The 20,426-nt window shown below is 37.0% G+C and overlaps 1 pseudogene; it reads right to left on the bottom strand.

The window, feature by feature from the left end:
• Nucleotides 1-9,763: 9,763 nt before the first annotated feature.
• Nucleotides 9,764-11,360, bottom strand: LOC101570916 (annotated as a pseudogene).
• Nucleotides 11,361-20,426: the final 9,066 nt, after the last annotated feature.

Here is a 20,426-nt window from a genome sequence, read left to right as displayed (position 1 = left end):
AGTTAGAATTTAACAAAATACTATTAAAATTTAAAATTGTGGTTATAAAAATCAGTAGAATCTTTAGAAAATACAATCAATGCATTTTTCAGAATGCAAAGAAAGAGAATCTTATAGCAGCTCCCAGAAACAAGTAGCATTAATCTGAAAAATTTGACACCTCCAGAGAGAGGAAGAAACAGCAGAGAAGAAAGAAGGCACCAAAGAGCATTTCTTAGATCTCAGTAAAGCCATGTACCATTGGATTGGAGTCATCTCCTGAAGTCAACTGAGTATACTCAGAAAAAATAAAATAAATTTCTGTGACTGGCATTTATCAACAAAGACAGATAAGAATCCCCTAAAACACGAAGCCTAAAAAGAGTATGTACCATAGCAATAATAATCAGATTAAGACCAGATGTAGTTCTTATCAGTAACTCCATGTGATATGTTCTGATGGAAGATGATTTTTGTGCTTAAAATCCCATACCAAGCCACAGGATGAGTCAGTGACATGTGAGCAATAACACTGTCTCATGAAGTGCAGAGCTTCAGAAACTGCGCCACTAACTTCCTGGGTGACAGACCAGTGGGTAGCTTCTCCAGTACCTTAGGGGCAGAGACAGACAAACAAACAAAAAAGATTCTAAGAAAAAGGAACTATAGGAGAATATAATGAAAAATCCTGGGAGGACAAGTGCACAGGCAGGCTCAGAATGCAGATGACCCAAATTAAAGTGGGAAATGAGAAGGTTCCTTCAAGAACTTCTTTCAGAAGAAGTACAGACAAGCTGCTCATTGGAACATAAGATCAACTCAGTTGGGAACTCTCACTGATCACAGGGACCATTATATTTCTTGCAAGAAGAAGAGAGGAGAAAATTGAAATTCAGTTTAAAGAAACACATACAAGAAAATTGTGGCCAAGCTGTGAAGCAAATATAAACTGAAGATGATGTGGACACGTGGAAAAATGAAAAGACTTATTTTCAGGGTTACTCTCAACCCTAATACTCAAGAAGTCCCAGGCAAGAGGATCCCAAGTGTGAGGCCAGTCTGGCCAACACACTGACAACCTGTCTCTAAAATTAAAAAAAAAATGGGCTGGAGAGATAATTTAGTGGTGAAGTACAACGTTGACTCAGTATTCAAACTCAACTCTTCCCAAATTCATGTTCAAACACTGACAAGTTGGAGACCTGAACACACTTTTCCCATAAAAAATAATTGAAAAATCAAATCGTCTTTGAGGCCCAAACATTTTACTTATGAATTCCTTTCTTCAGGATTTTACCATATTTTACATTTTTTCTTTAATGCTATCATGGTTCTCAGTTTTCCTCTTAACTTTATTGCTGGTACCACTAACTTTCTTTGGAGCCATTGTTACAATATTTTACACAAATAAGAAATAAAAAAGAGTGCAGTGACTAATGTTTTAAAGCCTTAACACAAGCACTGTGTTGTCTGGCTGAGAGCGACAAATAGACTAAAGCATCTCTCCTTTGTGTCCACGGGGAGGTGTGACGTGTGACTCTAAGCCCATTCAGGATTTTTCAGGTCAGATTTTCATTTGGACTATCCAGAAAAGTTACCTATACCAAGCAGATTTTTTTCAGCCTTTGCTATTTCAGTAGTGGAGAGTCGAAGCTTGGAGCCATTGTACAACTGAGGTACCAACATACTTGCATATGCCTAGCGTACACAAGACACTGGCTTTTATTCTAGTCTGCACAAGACTTGTGATTACAAGTGATACCGAATTTTGCTTAAAAAGTAATTTTTACTCTTTTTAAAAAATAAAATAAATAATCTGTTCCATTGGGGGGGGGAAACTAATTACATAAGTAAAATGTCATAAGTGCTGTTTCTTGGTTACTAACTTTATACTAATTTACTCAAGTTGAAAGCACATGTAAAGAATGAGCTGAATAGGCCAAGGAGATAGCTTGGTGGCCTAAGTGTTTTCCTGGCAAGCACAAGGACCCGGGCTCCATCCCCAGTACCATCTGCCAGACCAGCTATGCTCCATGCTGCACTGCACCAGCCAGCGGTGGTACACTTCTATCATTCCAGTGCTGGGAGGCTGAGACAGGAGGATCACCAGGAGTCCCAGATGCACAGGGAAACCCTGTACTGAATAAATCTTTAAAAAAAGAAAAACCTTTTGTTAAAAGTACAAGAAAAAAGTTGAAGTGTTTACCTTGTGTGTTAGGTAATTCAAAGGAAGATATAAAGATTAAGAATACAGCCAAAACACATAGTTATGGAGGAATGGGGAGGGAAAGTGAGAGCTGCTTATGGAATCTGATCCTTTATTAGAGAACCAGTTGATACCAGAATCCATCCATATAGAGAAAATAAATAGGTAAAGTTGCAACTTCAGTACAACTCAACTGGGCATGGGCTGCCTAAGCTTGAATTTGAAAAGCACATACATAACTGCATCCTCTAATAAGCTTAGACAAGTAAATGTTTCTGGAAGTGCTAATGGTCACTATTTTCTGGGTTATAGCTATGAGGCATAAGCCCCTGCCCAGGAAGTGCAATGTCCTGAGTTTAATCTCCAGTACAAAATAATAAAACAAAACTATTTTTAAGTAAATAAAATTTTGCAGGTAGAGACTGATTTTTAATGTGAAACTGACTCACATTCCACATTACATGGAAGTTCCTTGAAGCAATGACTATTTGAGTTTCAAGTGTGGCAAGAAGTTGAGCCAGAGGCAATGCAGACTTCAGGGATTTTTGCTGTATCATTAGTGCCATGCATCAGATTTAACACAGCTCTGGGAGGTTTGGGTCCAAAAGGTCAGTGTGAAGCTTTCAGGGAAAACATGAGTTAATGATATATCAATAAGCTTTAGGATGCATGAGTTTAAATGGAAGTAATAAAAATAGGCAATGTGCTGTTGATATGCACATTTCAGATGTGGCACTTCTGTACTCAGCTGTAGCATGTCATTTTTGACCTCCCAGAGCTCATGGAAAAGTTGAGGCAGATAACTTGCTTGTGAAACTAGATGCTTTCCATGGATAGGTTCCTTGTACTACCTGTATCAAGTCGCAATATCTAGTACACAGGCAGGCATATAGAAATTGAAAATAATCCTATCACCCACTTTAGATGCTCATAAATCAGATGATGTATTTCAGTAAAAACAAATAAAACCTCAGAAAAATGCCAGAGGACTCCAGCCTTAGGAACTTGACTTTATAAGCCTATTATTAGTCTGCTTTTCAGCACTGATACCCTATGAAGTACCTGAATTCACAGTGTGAAGGAGGATAGGGTGAATTTGGCTCATGGGTTCAGAGGGTTCAGTCCATGTTATCTGGCTCCATGGCAGGAACGTCATGATGGAAGGGCCTGGCTGAGCAAAGTTGTTCATTTCATAGTGAAGGGGAAGCAGATCAGGCAAACAGTACCAGAGGGGAAGGAGCAAGGGACCAAGCATAGACCCCAAGGCCATGACCCACCTAGACACATCCAGAAATGGCTACACCAATTATCTGAGCACATCAAAAAGCTAGTCAAGTTGGCACTGTCCTAACTGCCACAATATATGATATAGGGTCAGATTGTCTAACAAGCTCAATGAGGAAAGGTTCTCAGATGGAGTCAATAGTTCATTTCTGCTAAGCAGACTATTCTGTAGTTGAAGATTGATTTTGAAAAAGTTCCTTCTCCTATTAAATCACATTGCATCCAAGTGACAGAGAAGTGAAGGTTAAAGGAGTTGGGGCAAATGTGACTGCTCTGTTATGAGAAAACACCTGTTAGGAGGGTCTACCTGAGACCCAAGACTCACCAAGCAGGAACAGACAAACTGCACAAGTAAGGACTTTGTAGAACCTTATCTTTCTGCCTGATGTCTGCTTGACTTGGCCTGCATCAAGTCATCTTCTAGTGCCTACCCACAATTGTGCTGGAACCTAGCAGACACTTTCTAATTCTCTTACAGTAAGCTATTAATCTTTCATTTATGATTGCAGTCAAATGTTAGCAAATTCCAGCTGTATTCAAAGCCACTGTCCAGAATACTACCAAAGCCTTGATAGCAAAGGACTGAGATTTGGGGTGAAAAGATCATTAGAAATATGATTAATAAAACTTTATTCTAACTACAAAAAGATAGCATCAAAGTAGCCTTTTTGAAAAGGCCAACAATTATGTGTGTGATATGTTATGGTCTACCCCAATCATTATCCCAAATTTCTTCTGACAACACCTTACACTACCTTCTCTAAGTTTTTGTGCCCTTATTTTATTTGTTTGTTCTTTTTTTTTTTTTTGAGGAACTGGGAATTGAACTCAGGCCCTTGCGCTTGCCTGGGAAGCACTTATTCTACTGAGCCATCTCCCCATCCCTGTGCCCTTATTTTAAAAGATATGGTAAAATTTGACATGAAAAAGAAGGTGGCTTAGATGGACAAACTTAGCAACATTGATTTTACTTCACAGGGACACATGTTTTATGTAGGATGGTCAAAAGATCCAAACAAAATTCATCTTGAATGCAAGATCTTTTGAAAATTCAGCAATTTTTGTCAAGGAAAACATTGCTATGTAATGTCATTTATTTGATTTCCTGTTGTATTCACCTATTATATTTTTAAATCTGTCTATATTTCATGTTAATATTTAAGTAATCATAGAGACAAATATCAAGAAATTTTAAGAAATAAAAATAAATTGGGTCAGCCAGATAGCTCAGCAGACTAAAGTGCCTGCTTAGGCAGAGCTTGGGGACTGGAGTTCGATCCCTGGCATCACATGGCACACCAGCCCCACCCCTGGGGCACCATGAGATGGCGCTTGAGACTGGGCGTGATGGTGTGCACCTGAAATCCCAGCACTGGGGAGGCTGAAAACAGGAGAATCACTACAAGTCCGATCTACATAGTGAGACCCAGTAGACCTTGTACTAAATATATAAAAAAAGAAATAAAAATAATTTATAAGAAATAACAGCTTATCTCTACCCAGCCTCTCTCTCCTCATTAATCCCACCCTGCAGCCTGGACATAGATATTGTCACTGTTATTCCTATTCTGTATGCCCAATTTCTTTGACACATTCTGAATTTCTCTTAACAGCCTTTCTCCTCTTTTCTCATCCTTTTAACTTCCTAACTAGCCATATTAATCAAGCAAATATTAGCAATCTCTTTCTTCCCATCTCTAAATTACTGAATACCAAACTTGAGTTCTGGATGTATACTTAACCATAAAATTAACATTGTTAATTGAACAAGCTTCTATAATTAAAAGTATTCTTACTTGAAATTGTGGGTTTCTATTTTAAGACTATACAGGCTAACTAAATATAGTTTCTTTTTGGCTAGGGATGTATTAATTCATTGAGGTGACTTAAGTTATATGTCTGACTCAGCAGTTCTGATCATATGCATTTTATGAATATAATATGATAATCAGTATGGCTGTGCATATTAAAATTGTGAAAAAGTACTAACTTATTTAGTACAATTTGATTTGGTATGCACTATGTTTTAAACATGAAGTTGGTTCTAAAGGATTTAGTAAAAAAGTAAAAACATGGTTAAATATTATTAAATCATAATTTTCAAGTATGGTTTCATGAAGAAGAAAGAGGATCCTGAGCACAGATTGGTAGGTTCCTTCATTCTTATTTTAACCAAAACAACTTCAAGTATACAAGAAGTATGTACATAGAGCACCATGACATTTGGAAAAATTTCCCCCTCTTTTATATGTCTTTGGAGACTCTGTACTCACTGACATTGTCAGACTTTGAGACTGACCTGTAGCATTAGATGTCTTCACAGTGTTGACAACAAGCACGTTGGGAGACCCTGAACACTGGGAAACAAAGTTCTAGAAAGCTCCAGTTTGCCTTCTTTTCCTAGGAGTATGGCCAGGGCCCTTGGGTGTGGGTTTTTACGGATACTGGTTTTCTCCCACAGGTTTCATCTCAAATTTTCACAGATACACAGTTTTGCAAAAGGTATGTATCAAAAGTATTATGATCAATTCCAGTAGAAGAAGTAAGTGAATCTAAGAAAAATGAATGAAGTAAATGAATAATTATTTTGAAGAAAGCCATCCTGTTTCAAGTATACTCACAGTTTTGGACACTGATGAAGGAAACCAGGGCTGCTGTGTGTCAGCTATAGTTATGTTTGAACATGCTCTCCCACTTTATTGGAGAAGAGAATCTGATATTTAAAAATATAAATAAATCCCTTCTGTGCATTGAATTTACATCTTTATATAACTTTACATCTTATATCTTTATATCTTTTACACACTTGCTGAGACGTTCCAGTTGCATACTTTTTTTCATTGATAAGAGAGATGGCTTGTTAATATGAAAATATTTTTGGGAAAATACTTTTATTTCCATAATGCAAAATATGGGTAAAGAATGATAACTGAATTCCTTTGTATATCTATCTCTTTTCATCAGGATTCTTTAAAACAACAGGTGCTTGGTAGAGTAGATTTAATCTGGGCTTACTTTACAATTAGGAAATGTTCCTTAAAGACTAAATATTAATAGAAACAAAAAGCTAGCCTAAAATAACTGAACTGCCATTCTCTAGAGTGTGATAATCACCATTGTATCATCTAACTTAAAATTTTATAGTAGCCTTAGTTTCCTGCATGAAAATAAAATTGTTGGTGGTCTAATGATTTTGTTTGTTAGATTTTTTATTTTGGAATAATTTCTTATTTACAGAGAAGTTGAGAAGATAGCTCAGAGAGTTGCTGTATGCCTTTCACCCAATGTCCTCCAAAGGTAATATTTTTATATAACTGTAATGCATTTGTCAAGATTGAGGGGTTAACGTCATTATATCAGTATTAACTAAACTGGGATTTATTTGAATTTCTCAGTCTTTTCACTAATATTTTCTTTCTTTTCAAAGATGCAGCCAAAGAAACCATGTTGCAATTAATTGGCCTGTTTACTAATCACCTCTGTGATGGTTTTATAGTCTTGTTTTTGACAGTTTTACAGAACACTTTAAGTCAATTGTATGTCTTTCTTTTTTTTTTTTAAATTTTTTTAAATGTTTCCTTTATTTCTGATTTCTTTTTTTTTTTAATGGTGAGCTCAGCCCACCCTGGGGGCGGGGCTGGCATAGCATGTGGAGCTGGGGATTGAACCAAGGTCCCTGCATGCTTGCCTAAGCTTGCCTAAGCAGGCGCTTTAGACCACTGAGCTATCTTGCCAGCCCAGTTGTATGTCTTTCAGCAACATCAGCAACAACAAAATCATTGTAATTTTTAAGGTGTAATATCCATTTGGGTATTTGAGGCTCTGAAGTGTCCTGTGGGTGACATCTAATTGCAGATACCAATGATTAGAGAGAAAAATTCCATATCCATTCAAAGCCAGATATGTGGGTGATATAATTAAGTATAAAATGATCAATATGCTGTGATTCACATCAGAATGTTTAACTTATATCTCTACAATTGAGGTAACCTTGAGCATTCACTGAGATAAATCAAGATAAGCTTCTGTTTAAGACTTGCCACCAATTAACTAAAGAGATAAGAAATGACAGGGAAAATACTAAAGTCTCCAAGAATCTCTGAGTTTATCATGTCTGCCTGAAAGGCTCATATTTATGAAACATTCAAAGAAGATTTTTTTTTAAATTTTCAAGTGTTAAAGCTCCTTATATAGATCCAATTTTTTTTTTATCTTACTAAGATAAATGTGGGATTTTTGTTGTAGTCCTGTGTTGTAGTGTCTTTATTACTTTATTCTTCATTGTGTTCATTTTCTTCAAGAGTATTTAATTCTTTTCACAATCACACAGATAATGGGAAGCTTTCTTCTCTTTGTAGTTGAGGATCAAGTGAGGTAAATTACATTTATTAAGGAAAAAAAAGCTGTCTCTTAAAAGTGTTCTGTGACAATTGTTAAAGTCTCTTCCCAGAAAATAACAACCATAAGGGTACTGCAGAATGCTGGCCTGAAAAAATTGAGGGTGGGTCTCTTATTGGTTCCCCAATAAGTTGGGTAGATGCACATTAGTCTGTAGATGCAGCTCAAGCGAGGAGCTCCAGGCAGGGGCCCTCTGCAGTTCCTGGTGATGTATCCACTAAATCTTTCAGTATAATCATGATTATAGAACTGTCACCACCACCACTACTCTTGCTTAAATTACAGTGTCCAAAAGCATGGAATTTTCTATGAAATTGAACATCTGCCAGTGGCAGATGGACATTATCGTTAACATGAAAAACAGTCATTGATGAAGGAACACTCCATTGTTGATAATGTGGCATTTCCCCCAGGCAAAGGCATCACTGATTTCCTTAATGACAATGAGGACTAAATAAAATAAAGTTCTGGGTCAAAATTAATCAGTAGGTCATGTTTTATTCACATGTGTCCTACAGAAAGTATCAATTCAATTTAACATTAATTGAAAAACAAAAGTTATGTTGACTCACATTTTAGTTACCAGGAAGCTCATATTTTGCCTTAATCTTTTTCCTGTAGTGACTATATCTAAAGTTTACATTTGCCAAAAATTCATAAAAAATCATATAGTATATTTTGGGCCCCAAAAGTGATTGTTTTCAATTAGGTGTTAGGGCATATTTGATAACTTTAATATCCCCCTTGTACAAATTTCCTAGTATGGAAGAATATTCTCTGCTGTTCCTTGTTTATTCTTACATAAGAATTTCATACTTAGCAAATGAAGATCCTTTAAGAATTTCAGCTGGATATTTGTTATCATATCCTATGATTTGGCAAGGCCTGTGACTATAACAGAATTTGGAGTCACTGTATTTATCCACTGAAGTTGGAAAAGTATTTGGGTATTGATGATCTTCGGGGGGAGGTAATTTGGGGATCCATCTGGTGAAATGAAAAATGCTCAAGGGTTTCAGGAATCTCTGTACCAGTCCAGTTGGCAGTGAGGAAGTTACAGGAGATGGTTTATTGCTGTAACAAGAGGTTCCAATTTAAGCCAGGAAATGTGAAAGGGGAATCATGCTTATCCCAAAGTGAGTTTAGCAGACACTTGTGCCTGGAAGTGGAGTCCCTTATTCTTGTTAGCACATGGTGTAGTTGGCTTTCAGCTGGGAACTCACAGCAAAGGACTAAGGCAGAGAAGCTCATGTATAAGAACTGATGTGCATGGGACACAAATGATGTAAAATTAGGAACTAAGAAGGTAAGAATTCATGAGCCATGTCTCTGAGGTTTGATCTGGTTCAGGAACTCTGAGAAATGGGTCCAAGTAGGGTTAAAAGTTTAAGAATTTTGTTAGAAAACATTACTGTGAGAAAGAAGCTAGGGAGGGAGCAATAAAAGTCTGAGGCCTGATTTTGAGTGAAAGAGATGAGAGGGAAAGTTGGGTAGCTGCACATTAGTCTGTCATGCCAGACCCAGATGTCATACTGAAGAATGACAATAAAACTCTATTTTATACAGCTGATTTATCACAAATATTTCATGAGCAATGTATAACTTAGTGGTGGCAATTCTCAGATATCCTACTGATGGCTATTAGAATAAAGTATTTATGCTAGATATTTAAATATTAATAATGAAAACCACAATGTCAAAAGAGATTTCAATAAGATTTATGTTCAAGGTTATCAACTTTCTTTGCTGTTTCCATAGTCTTAAGTTTTATTTAAATAACCTCCAGTGAGAACAGAACAGACCACTTACTACCACTTCTTCATAATACCAATGAGCCAAGCCAGGGAGGGCAAGCACACCTTTAGCTAGCTGCCAGCCAGTGTGATGGGAGGGATCTCACGGGAGGCAGCCCCAGCCCACTGCTGGAAGAGTGTACACGGTGGAACAAGGGTTCTTGATGGTCTCATCAATGGATACAATCAGGCACGTAGCCTCAGAGGCTGCTGTCAGGGCATTGATCCGCATGATAGCAGACTCCCACATGAAAGCTTCAAAGTTGTCAGTAGTGTTGTCATTGTTGATGTCCACCCCATACCACATGCTGCTTTCGCATGCCAAGCCCGTTGTTTTTTCAGGATGTTTGTGGCATCAAAGTCAGCATTGTCACATTGCTTGCATGGGATAATCTCCAAAGCCTTGGCACATGCTCTGATCAGTAGCTGCTGTTTTCCTGGGATAGGCCTTGAGTAATTCTGAAGGTACTTGAGAGTCCCATCTCAATGGCTCCACCACCAGCCACCACTGAATCATTCTTGATGGCATTCCTGACAATCATGATGGTGTCATACAGAGACCGCTCTGTCTCCTCCATGAACTGCTCAGCTGGATGAACTGCCATGGAGGATGAAGGTGCAAGGCTTGGCTTTGGGGAAGCCAGTAAAGAATTTGTACCTTTCACCTCTAATCTGGGTCTCTTCATACAGCTGGCAGCAGCCCAGCACATCTGCCAATAGAGCATTCACGCTGGCCTGGATCAAGCCTCCGCAGACCATCATTGTCATCTTCAAATCCTCTTCAGGCACATGACAAGTGCAGAACATGTCCCTAACCACAAAGTACTGGGAGGCCACATCCCCAATAGGGAGTTTGGGCAAAATAACTTTGGCTGAAGAATTAACAGATTTTCTCTAGCTTGTCATGAAGAATGTTCCACTCGCATCAATGATTGCCTGATAATCCTCTACTGTGTGGACTCTGATTTCAGCATTGTCTTTCTCAGCTTTCAGCTCAAGTTCAACATTTAATAAAGTGATTATGGGGTTATTGTACTTTTAAGGTTGCATTTCAAATCCAGCCTAAAAGAAAGTCTTCTTGAATACGACAGCAGCCACCAGCAGAGACACCTCTAGTGCTCCACCCTGTACCCTCTTGATTCCAATCATCTTAAGCTGCAGCAAATCATCTAGCATCATCACAGCATCAATCACCATCTTAGCAAAGAAGGCTTTCTGCTGGGAGAAGAGCTTAGAGCTCAGAGCCATCATGGCACACTTCTCCAGAAGCTTCCTCTGCTCCACTTTATCTTGCTTCTTCACAGTTGGCAATTTCCTTGATCTTGTTAATTACCAACTGTGTAGCTGTGTGGAAAGCTCAGATGGTGATCTGGGGGTGCAAACCTTTTCCATATAGAGTTTAACCTGCTTCAGAATGGTGCCATCACCAACTTCAGCATCTTGAGATTTGGCAATGTCCACTAAAGTCTTTGCTGCAGGATGATGAAATCGAGAAGTTTCAAAATTGTGGCCCCATCATTAGAAGTTGTTGCTTTGCCCCAACCATCTACAATAAGCTCGTCCATGCCATGGGGACCCAGGGCAGTTCTTACGGCCTTAGCAATCACCTGGCAGGCACTGATGTTACTCAAAGGCTGAGGGATGTGTTGGGAGCTGTCAGTCCCCCCTTTCAACAGTATAACTGGTATGGGCATCATTTTGGCAACTTCTTCAGGGCTTGCTACTCTGTTCTCCATCTCCTGGTATATTGCGTTAAATCAATAATAAGGAAGTATGATTTGCCAAAATAAAGACAGCAACCTAATGCTCAGAGAGTGTTGAATAATAGTGGAAGCAGGTAGCTTCTGTTGGTTTTTAATTTTCAGTTTCAAGGCTGCAGTGTGAAAAGCTGTACACTGTGCATGGGATGAAGCTTTGTGGGACTCCAGCAGAGGAAAATGTGCTGTTCATGCATTAATGATCATCATCAATACTTATATTGTTAAATTTATCTTTGTACTTGATGTATTTTCCTGTGTAAAAATTTCTCTCTTCTCCTTTTCAATTCTCATGGCTTATTCTGTGCTTAAAAATGTAATTTGTATTTAACCAATCCATAAGGAAATGCTAGCAGTTACCTACCTTGTCCTCAGACTACTTAAAATCAGGATTTGATTGTTGAAGGAGTGGGATCTGAGGGGATAGAACAGAAGGACTGCTCAAAAGAGAAAACTAACCAGTTTTGTAAGTTTTAGATTACAGACTCCATACTGAAGGTCATTCTCCAAGTTGTCCTCTCAGGTACAGCTTGACTACCCACCCTTTTTTTGTTATTTACATGTCTTTTCTGTCTCTTGTCAGACTTTCCCAAGTAAGTCTGATTATTTCAGAGCAACTTAGTAGTCATCCATATTTTTTCTAATCTTGCCTTAATTCAAGGTCACATCTTTACCAAAACAAACCTTTGCCTGTGTTGATCGCACCTCAAATTAATAATACAGTCATAAGTATTATCATAATCCAGAGGCCCACACACAAAGGCTTGAGCAGAAGCACTGCAGGATTTGGAGAGCTGGGATCTTTGGGGGTTCCTTAGGTCATTGGTGCCCACCCCAGATTGAGATAAGATGCATGCTTCTACTGTGCTGTGCACCATCCCTTGACCTCAGACCTGAGCAGAGGTAGGTGCCATGCACTTGTGCCTCCAAAAGCGAGAGCTAGTAAACCTCTCCTCTGTCCAAACTAGTCATATTGGGTATGAGAACCATGAAAGACAGGACCTAAACAAACTTTTCTCTTTGTAAGTGAGCTGCCTCCAGTATTCCACTGAAGTAATGTGAAGCTGACATCTACAAACATAGCCCCACCTCCAGAGAGTCTAAAAGTGACATGTAGTCTGAAAAGTTATTCAGTAATTATAAAATTTACTTGGCTTTTGTTTTCTTAATAATATCTGTGACAATTTGGATTCTGCTCAATGACATAGTTGCTTATTTTGACTCAAATAATAAATGCAAAGTTTTCCTAATTATAACATATAACCAAGGAATGAATTTTAATTTATCCTATGGAAACATGAATATACCAATTTGTACCTCAGTTTGAGTAATATAGCATTTTTAACATATGTTTATTGAAATTCAGTCAGAAAATAACATGGCAAGTTTAGCCTGAATACTATTTCTCTCATTTGAGATGATGAAAACTCCTGAAAATATTCCTCTGTATCCTTGAATAAACAGAAAAGTTTTAGTTATCTCATTAGCAGTTTTCATAACAGTTTTCACCTCGTTTTTGGTCAGATATCTACAGACTTAAGGCTTTTTAAAGAATTTCTATTGAACAAAAGTATGACCTGTTCATTTTTGTTGTAATTAAAAGGAAATTAGTGGCTGCCTGGAAAACAGGTGCCCATCCGCTTCCTGAAGCAGGAGGCATAGCTAGGTAAATCTGTCTCTTTTTCACAAAAGATTGATCTTATTCAAATACATTATAGGTTTAAAAAAATTATCTAAGCATATCAGGAAAACAAAGAAAATAAAGCAATTATCTGATTTTACATCAAGCCAGTTTACTTCTGCTATTAAAATATGAGAATATGTCTCTAGCTTTGAATAGCCAACGCTGACTCTTATCCACATGGGCATGCCCTATCTCCAGACATCCTATTTCTTCCTCTGGCCTCACCCATAGCCTTTTTAACCCCAGAGTTAAGACATAGAGTGCTGGAGCTGCCCTCCAAGACTCCACTGCAGTAATTTTGGCTGTTAGCAGTTTTACTATCACCCATAGAAATGACTGCCAATTTCATTTTTTATCAGAGCAATAGATGGAGAAAATAGAAGGAGCTATGAAATAATGAGAAGAGTATGAATCCATGAATAAAAGGGCTCTTGTGTTACAGATTCATGACTTAATGTCTCATCGATGCTGACATGGTTGATTCTGTCTACATTTGGGCCATGAAGGGTTGAACTCTATGATCTGGGAAAGCATGGTCAGTAAAAATATTTTAAATTATTTTAAGTAGTGACCTCTACCTTTAAAGTTAAATTACACATTAATGTAGAAATGTGGGCTACTTGGGGAAAATAATGCTCAAATTGTCACACCAGTGGTGAAGTAAAGTGCAACAAAGGAGGCAGGGAGGACACAGTAGGATGGATTAACTATAAATATTTGAGAGATGATCAGAAACCTTCTATAGGCACTAAAAAGAAATAAATTAAGAATAGTAATTGCTGTAGGTTGTTTCTATTTGGGGGTGTGCCACTCTCAGCTGATATTATAATAAGAACTAATCACGGGGCAGCCACATAGCTTAGTCAGTTAAAGTGCCTGCTTAAGGAAGTACAGGGACAGGGTTTTGATTCTTGGCGAGCTGTGCCAGTGAATGAAACTGGACATGGTGGTGGTGGCAAGAGCCTGTAATCCCAGTGCTTGGGAGGCTGAAAATAGTAGGAACACTATGAGTCCAATCTGTGTAGTGAGTCCCTGTAGACTTTGTGTTAAATACATAAAAAAGAACAAATCACAGTAGTGAAGATATTGCTTAGCCACACAGTACCTGCTTGGCAAGTGTGAGGTCCTGAGTTCAATTTCCTATACCATACACACACACACACACACACACACACACACACACACACACACACACAAATAAATAAAAAAAATATTAAAAAAAAAGAAAACTAATTAGAAAATTATAAAATTCATTGTCAAGAATGTTAATCTAGTAATTTTTTGGTAAATCGCACTTCTAGAAGAGTGAGTAGATATATTTAATAGGTTGTATACACTGTCATGAAATTTAGAAATAAAACACTATCTTATTCACTATAAATGTTTCAGTTAGATAATATCTCCTCATTAGTTTGTACAAGTAGTGATGATTAGGCAATGCTATTTTCTAAAAAGGAACAAAACTATGTAGTAGCAAAATGATGAGTGGAAAAACTCCAAGCTCTTCTTTTCACGTCAAAATATTTAAAGACCCGGAAACTGGCAGAATTAACTTTACAGGATCTCTGAAAATTAATTCAAGTATAGAGTACCCATATATGTGTCCAGTCAACAAAAAGCCACTTTAAAATTATCAGGAAATTTCAAGGTATATATATTTTCCTTTACCTGCTCTCCAGTTCACTGAGGTCTTAGTCTGGGAAAGAGGCAGCCTCCTTTCCAGATCTTGTCCAGAAGAAGAAGGAGAACAGATCTTGTTTGGAAAGCTTTAACCTTCTAAGGGGCATACTTTAAGTAGTGACTGTCTTTACAACTCAGATCTCATGTGTGGAAGAGCAGCAAGTGCTGCTTATGTAAACTACAGGGGTACTGTAGATGAGCAGATACCTGAGGCAAATGATTATAAGTAGAGACATGAGACATTCACTAGACTATTCAAGACTCTAATGAAACAGTAAGTGTTCTTTAGGAAATCAAGATTCAAGAATGGCCATGGGGGTGGTTGTCTTCACAGAAACAAGATTCCGATGAAAATTGGATAGAAAGAGGACCTTCAGATATGATGCTGAATATGTTGAAGAAGGGTATAACATCAAAACATAATCAAATACAAGAACACATCACAAGGAGGCAGATTATAGCTAAAGAAATCTAAATGGTAGGGACAGAGTTTTTCTGCCCTAACTGTTCTTCGATGTGCACTACAGAAACAATAGAACTGTGAGAATGCAATAGCAAGATGCCTCTAAACACAGCCCCACAAAAGCTGATCTCATGGAAGCTGAAGGAGAAGTTACAAGCAAAGAATTCAATGGTCAAAATGTGCTCGAAGTAGAGAAACCAGTAGTTTCATAAGATGTCAAAAATCTTCAAGCATATTGTTAAATAGTTAAAGGATTTCGCTAATACAATTTTCAAGTTTGGAAGAAATAAACAATAAACCGGTCAAATAAGACAATACGAGATATGAATGGCCGGTTTGGTAAAGAGTTAAAAACTATGAAAAAAGGAGGCATAAATACAAAATATAAAAATTCAACAGAGGGCTGGGGAAGGAGCTCAAAGGTCTAAGCACCTACCTGAAAAGCACAAGGACCAGGGTTCATTTCCCAGCAACAAATGCCCTGGAACCCCAGGCACACTGTAGTGGCCGCTGACACTGAGCATGGTGGTGCATGCCTGGAATCCCAATGCTGGGGAGTACGAGACAGGAGGATCACTATGAATCCAAGCTGTGTAGCATAGTGAGACCCTGAACAGAATAAATTGAATTAATAAATAAGTAAATAAATAAATATAATTTAAAAACATTAAAATCTCAGTAGAGACAATGGCTATCAGATTTTATCAATTTGAGTAGAGAATATCAAAAAGTGATGAAATGGTGAATACGGTATGTAATTAATACAATGATGCCCTAAAGAAAACAGTCATCCTAAAAGCTGGGTAGAACAGCTACTATATGACTAAAACAAACATATGTAGAGGAATATAGGACAAACTAGGGGATGTTTTTTAGGTTTTTTTTGTTTTTGTTTTTTTTTGCAGAACCGGAGATAGAACTCAGGCCCTTGCTCTTGCCAGGGAAGCGCTTATTCCACTGAGCCATCTACCTGGCTCCTTAGGGGATGTTTTATTTATTTATTTAATTTATTTATTTTATTTTTTTATTTATTATTTTTCCCATAATTTTATTGATAGACAAATAGCAATGAGACAGTTTCAAATCAAATTGGTCGTACATACGAGATGTTTTAAACAGTACAAGAATATATTTACTAAAACCATAGAAGAAAGCTTTCCAAATCTAGGGGAAGAATTGAACACTGAAGTATAACAGGTATAGTAGAACTTTAAATATCCACTACCAGGAAAGAATCTTTCCATGACAAATCATAATCAAAATTCCAAAAATTGGAGGAATATGAAAAGCTCTTAGAGAAAAGTAGCAAATTATTTCCAAAGCAAGCTTATCAGATTTAGAACAGCACAAAGAACAATGTAAAGGAAAAGAGAGCATGGAGTGAAGTTTTTTTAAGCCAAAAAGAAAATAATTGCAGATCAAGACTTCTATAGGCTATAAAATTAGTCCTTAAAGTTGAAAGAAGAGTAAATATTTTCTATTACAAATAAATCCTAAGGAACTATGTATCCAATTACTAAAACAGTATGGCAGAAAATACTCAGGGAATCTTAAAAATAGGGATGGTACTAGAAACAAAGAGCCCAAAGAAAGTTTATATGTAACTGGAAAATAATTAAACAAAAATGAAAAAATAAGGAATCAGCTTTAGAAAAATAATGCAATAACTGGATTCAGTAAACATTTTACAATAATAGTCCCAAAGTCAATGGATCAAAAACAAGATGTAACTATATATTGCCTACAAGAGACAGTCCTCATCTAAAAGGAAGTTCATACACTAAAGGTGAAAGGATGGAAAATGGCACTGCTTGGAACTAGAATCTCAAAACAAGCAGGAGTAGCTATTAGACTTTCAGATAGAGCAGACTTCAAGCAGAAATTGATCATAAGAAAGATGACAGCTATCTACTGATAAAGGGAACAGTGCAATGGGAAAAAAAAGCATTGAACTTCATAAAGTAGAAACTCCTGGGCTTAAAAGGACAGATAGACACCATAGCATTATGCTGAAGGAGTTCAACACCTCACTTTCAGAGTTAAACCAAACCATTGAGCAAATAGGCTTAACAAGTATTTACAGAGTATTTCATCTAACAAAAGAAAACACATTTTCAATAGTACCAGAAACCTTCTCTGAAGTAGACCATATCTAAGGCCATAATATATGCCTAAATAAATGCAAAATAATTGAAACAATTCCCTGCATATTATTCAATCATAATGAAATGAACCTAGAAATCAACAGTGAAAGAAATGAGAGAAATGACAGAAATACATAGAGATTAAATAAAACATTACTGCATAATTGATGGCTCAGAGAAGAAACAAAATTCCTAGAATCAAATGACAATGAAAGTACAACATGTTGAGGTGGGCCAGATAGCTCAGTGGATTAAAGTGCCTGCTTAGGTAGAAACAAGGACAGGGTTCAATCTCTGATGTGCTGTGATGGCCCTGCCCCCAGGGCATGCTGAGACAGAGATTGAGACTGGGCATGATGGTGTGCACCTGTAATCCCAGTGCTTAGGAGGCTGAAAACAGGAGTGAGACCCTGTAGACTATACTAATAAGTTAAAAGAAAAAGAAGTACAACATACTAAACTTATGGGATACACTGAAAACAGTTCTTGATAAAAGTTTATAGCTGTGAATGTGCACATTAAAAGAGTTGAATCATCCAAATAAATAACCTAATCATGCATCTCAAGGTCCTAGAAAAACAAGAGAAGTCTACATCTGATATTAATAGAAGGAAATAAATCATAAATGTTGCAGTAAAAATTAATGAAATTCAGACTAAAAATAAGGAACAATGAATCAAAGATTTTATGTTTCAGGGGCCGGGGAGATGGCTCAGTGGAATAAGCGCTTCCCTGGCAAGCACAAGGGCCTGAGTTCAATCCCTGGTTCCACCAAAAAAAAAAAAAAAAAAAAAAAAAAAAAGGCTTTGTGTTTCAAAAGAAAAATAAGACTGGTAAAACATCCCAACTTGATGAAAAAGGATGGAAAACACAATAAATAAGAAATGAAGGGGCCGGGGAGATGGCTCAGTAGGATAAGCGCTTGACTGGCAAACACAAGGATCTGAGTTCAATCCCCAGTTCCACAAAGAAAGAAAAGAAAGAAAAAGAAATGAAAAGGACAAAATCACAGACAAGGCCATCAAAATTCAGAGGAATTTAAGAAACAAACTACTTAAAAAACTTATGTTCCAATCAGTTAAAGAACATAGAAGAAACGGAAAGATTGTATGTGCATGATGTCTTTTTCTTTGTTTGTTTGACGGTACCAGGGATTAAACTCAGGACCTTGCACTTGCCAGGTTGGTGCTTACACCACTGAGCTATATCCCTGACTGCATGATGTCTTTGTTATTTTCTTTGTCACTGAGACCCAATACCTAACATCTGAAAATATAAGAGAGAAAAGGTTTATTTTGGCCCACAGTTTGTATAGATTCAAATTGTCTTCAAGGTAGGCCAGCATTGTAGGTGGACATGGCAGAAATGGCTCATGATATGGTGGCAAGAAATGGGAAGCTAGAGGAGAGGGGAGATAGACCCTTGCAGATCACGCCCCTGCTTGCCCTCCTCCCCTGACCATGTTTCACCCCCCAATCTCACATTGAGCTACAAGATCCTCAGTGGACTAATCCACTGATGAATAGTACACCTCCATGATGCAGTTATACCCTGTAAGTCATATCTATGAGCTCAGGAGGCTCTACAGGGACATCTAGATTGAAACCACAAAAAAAAAAATAATTACCAAAATTGGATCATGATGATCTAGAGTGTCTGAAAAGACAATGATGAGCAATGAAATAGAGCCAATAATAAAAATTCTGACAAAAAGTAACAGCAATCAAAATTCAACACATAATTCTACCAGACCTTCAGAGAAGATCTAATGCAAGTACTTCAAACTCTTCAGTTGAATTAAAAGGGAAGAAGTACTGCCAAATTCTTTATTTGGCAGTACTTCTTTATTTGGCTAGCATTACTTTGATATCCAAATAAGGAAGGACTTAACAACAACAGTAACAATAACAAAAACAACAAATCCCCCACTATCCCCCCAAAATAAAAAGGAATCCAATCTCCTTATGGAACATAGATGCAAAAGTCCACAATAAGACACTGGCAAGCAGAATGCAACAACAACAAAAATAACATACATCATGACAAACTTAGTTTATACCAGTGATGCAAAGATGAACCAACTGTGTAAATCAATAAACAAGCAGAATTGCAAGGGAGAATAAAAACAACATGATCATTTCAAAGGATGCAAAATTAAAAAAAACTTTCACAACTTCAGCATCCATTCATAATTTAAAACTTGATGAATATATATATATATATATATATATATATGAGAATTTATTCCAACCATTTATGTCATAAATGCCATTTATGACAAACCCACTGCCAACCTCATAATAAATGGGGGAAATCTAAACATTTTACCTCTAAAATGAAGAATAAGACAAATGTGTCCACTTTCATCACATTAGAATTTGAAACTTTTGTCAACAATCAGACAGAAGGAAATAAAAGTAATATATATAGAAAAGGAAGAATTTTCTTATTCACAAATGACTTGATATTTTACATAAAAGACCCAAAAGAAGCTATGAAATACTCCTAGAAGTAACACAAAAATTTAGCATGGCACAAAAAATCAACAAAAAGATTAAGTGTTACTATACACCAACAATGAATTCACTAAGAAAGAAATTAGGAAAATAATCCAATTAATAATAGCTTAAAAACTTAAACACTTATGTATTAACCCAACCAAAAAGTGATTGACCTTTCTAGCAGGAACTAGTATCTTGGAAAAAGACATAGAAGAGGAGATCAGAAAATGGAAAAATAGGCCCTCTTCTTGGATAGACTGATCCAAAATTGTAAAAGTGTCCATATTATTAAAACATATATGAATATAATGCAATTCCAATCAAAATATCAATAACCTTCTTCATAGAGCTAGGAAAAACAATGTTGAAATTCACATGGAACCAGAAAAGACCCAGAATAACAAAACAAATTTTGGAAAGCAGAAGTAAATAATGAGGCATCACAATGCTGGATTTCAAGTTACTTTATAAGGCTGAAGAGATAAAAGCAGTGTGGCACTGGCACAAAAACAGACAACCAGATACATGGAACAGAAT

The sequence above is a fragment of the Octodon degus genome, unplaced genomic scaffold, assembly GCF_000260255.1.
Source record: "Octodon degus isolate 3935 unplaced genomic scaffold, OctDeg1.0 scaffold00028, whole genome shotgun sequence".
Lineage (NCBI taxonomy): Eukaryota > Metazoa > Chordata > Mammalia > Rodentia > Octodontidae > Octodon > Octodon degus.
The sequence above is the reverse complement of the archived record's forward strand: the minus strand, read 5'-3'. Positions and strand labels throughout refer to the sequence as shown.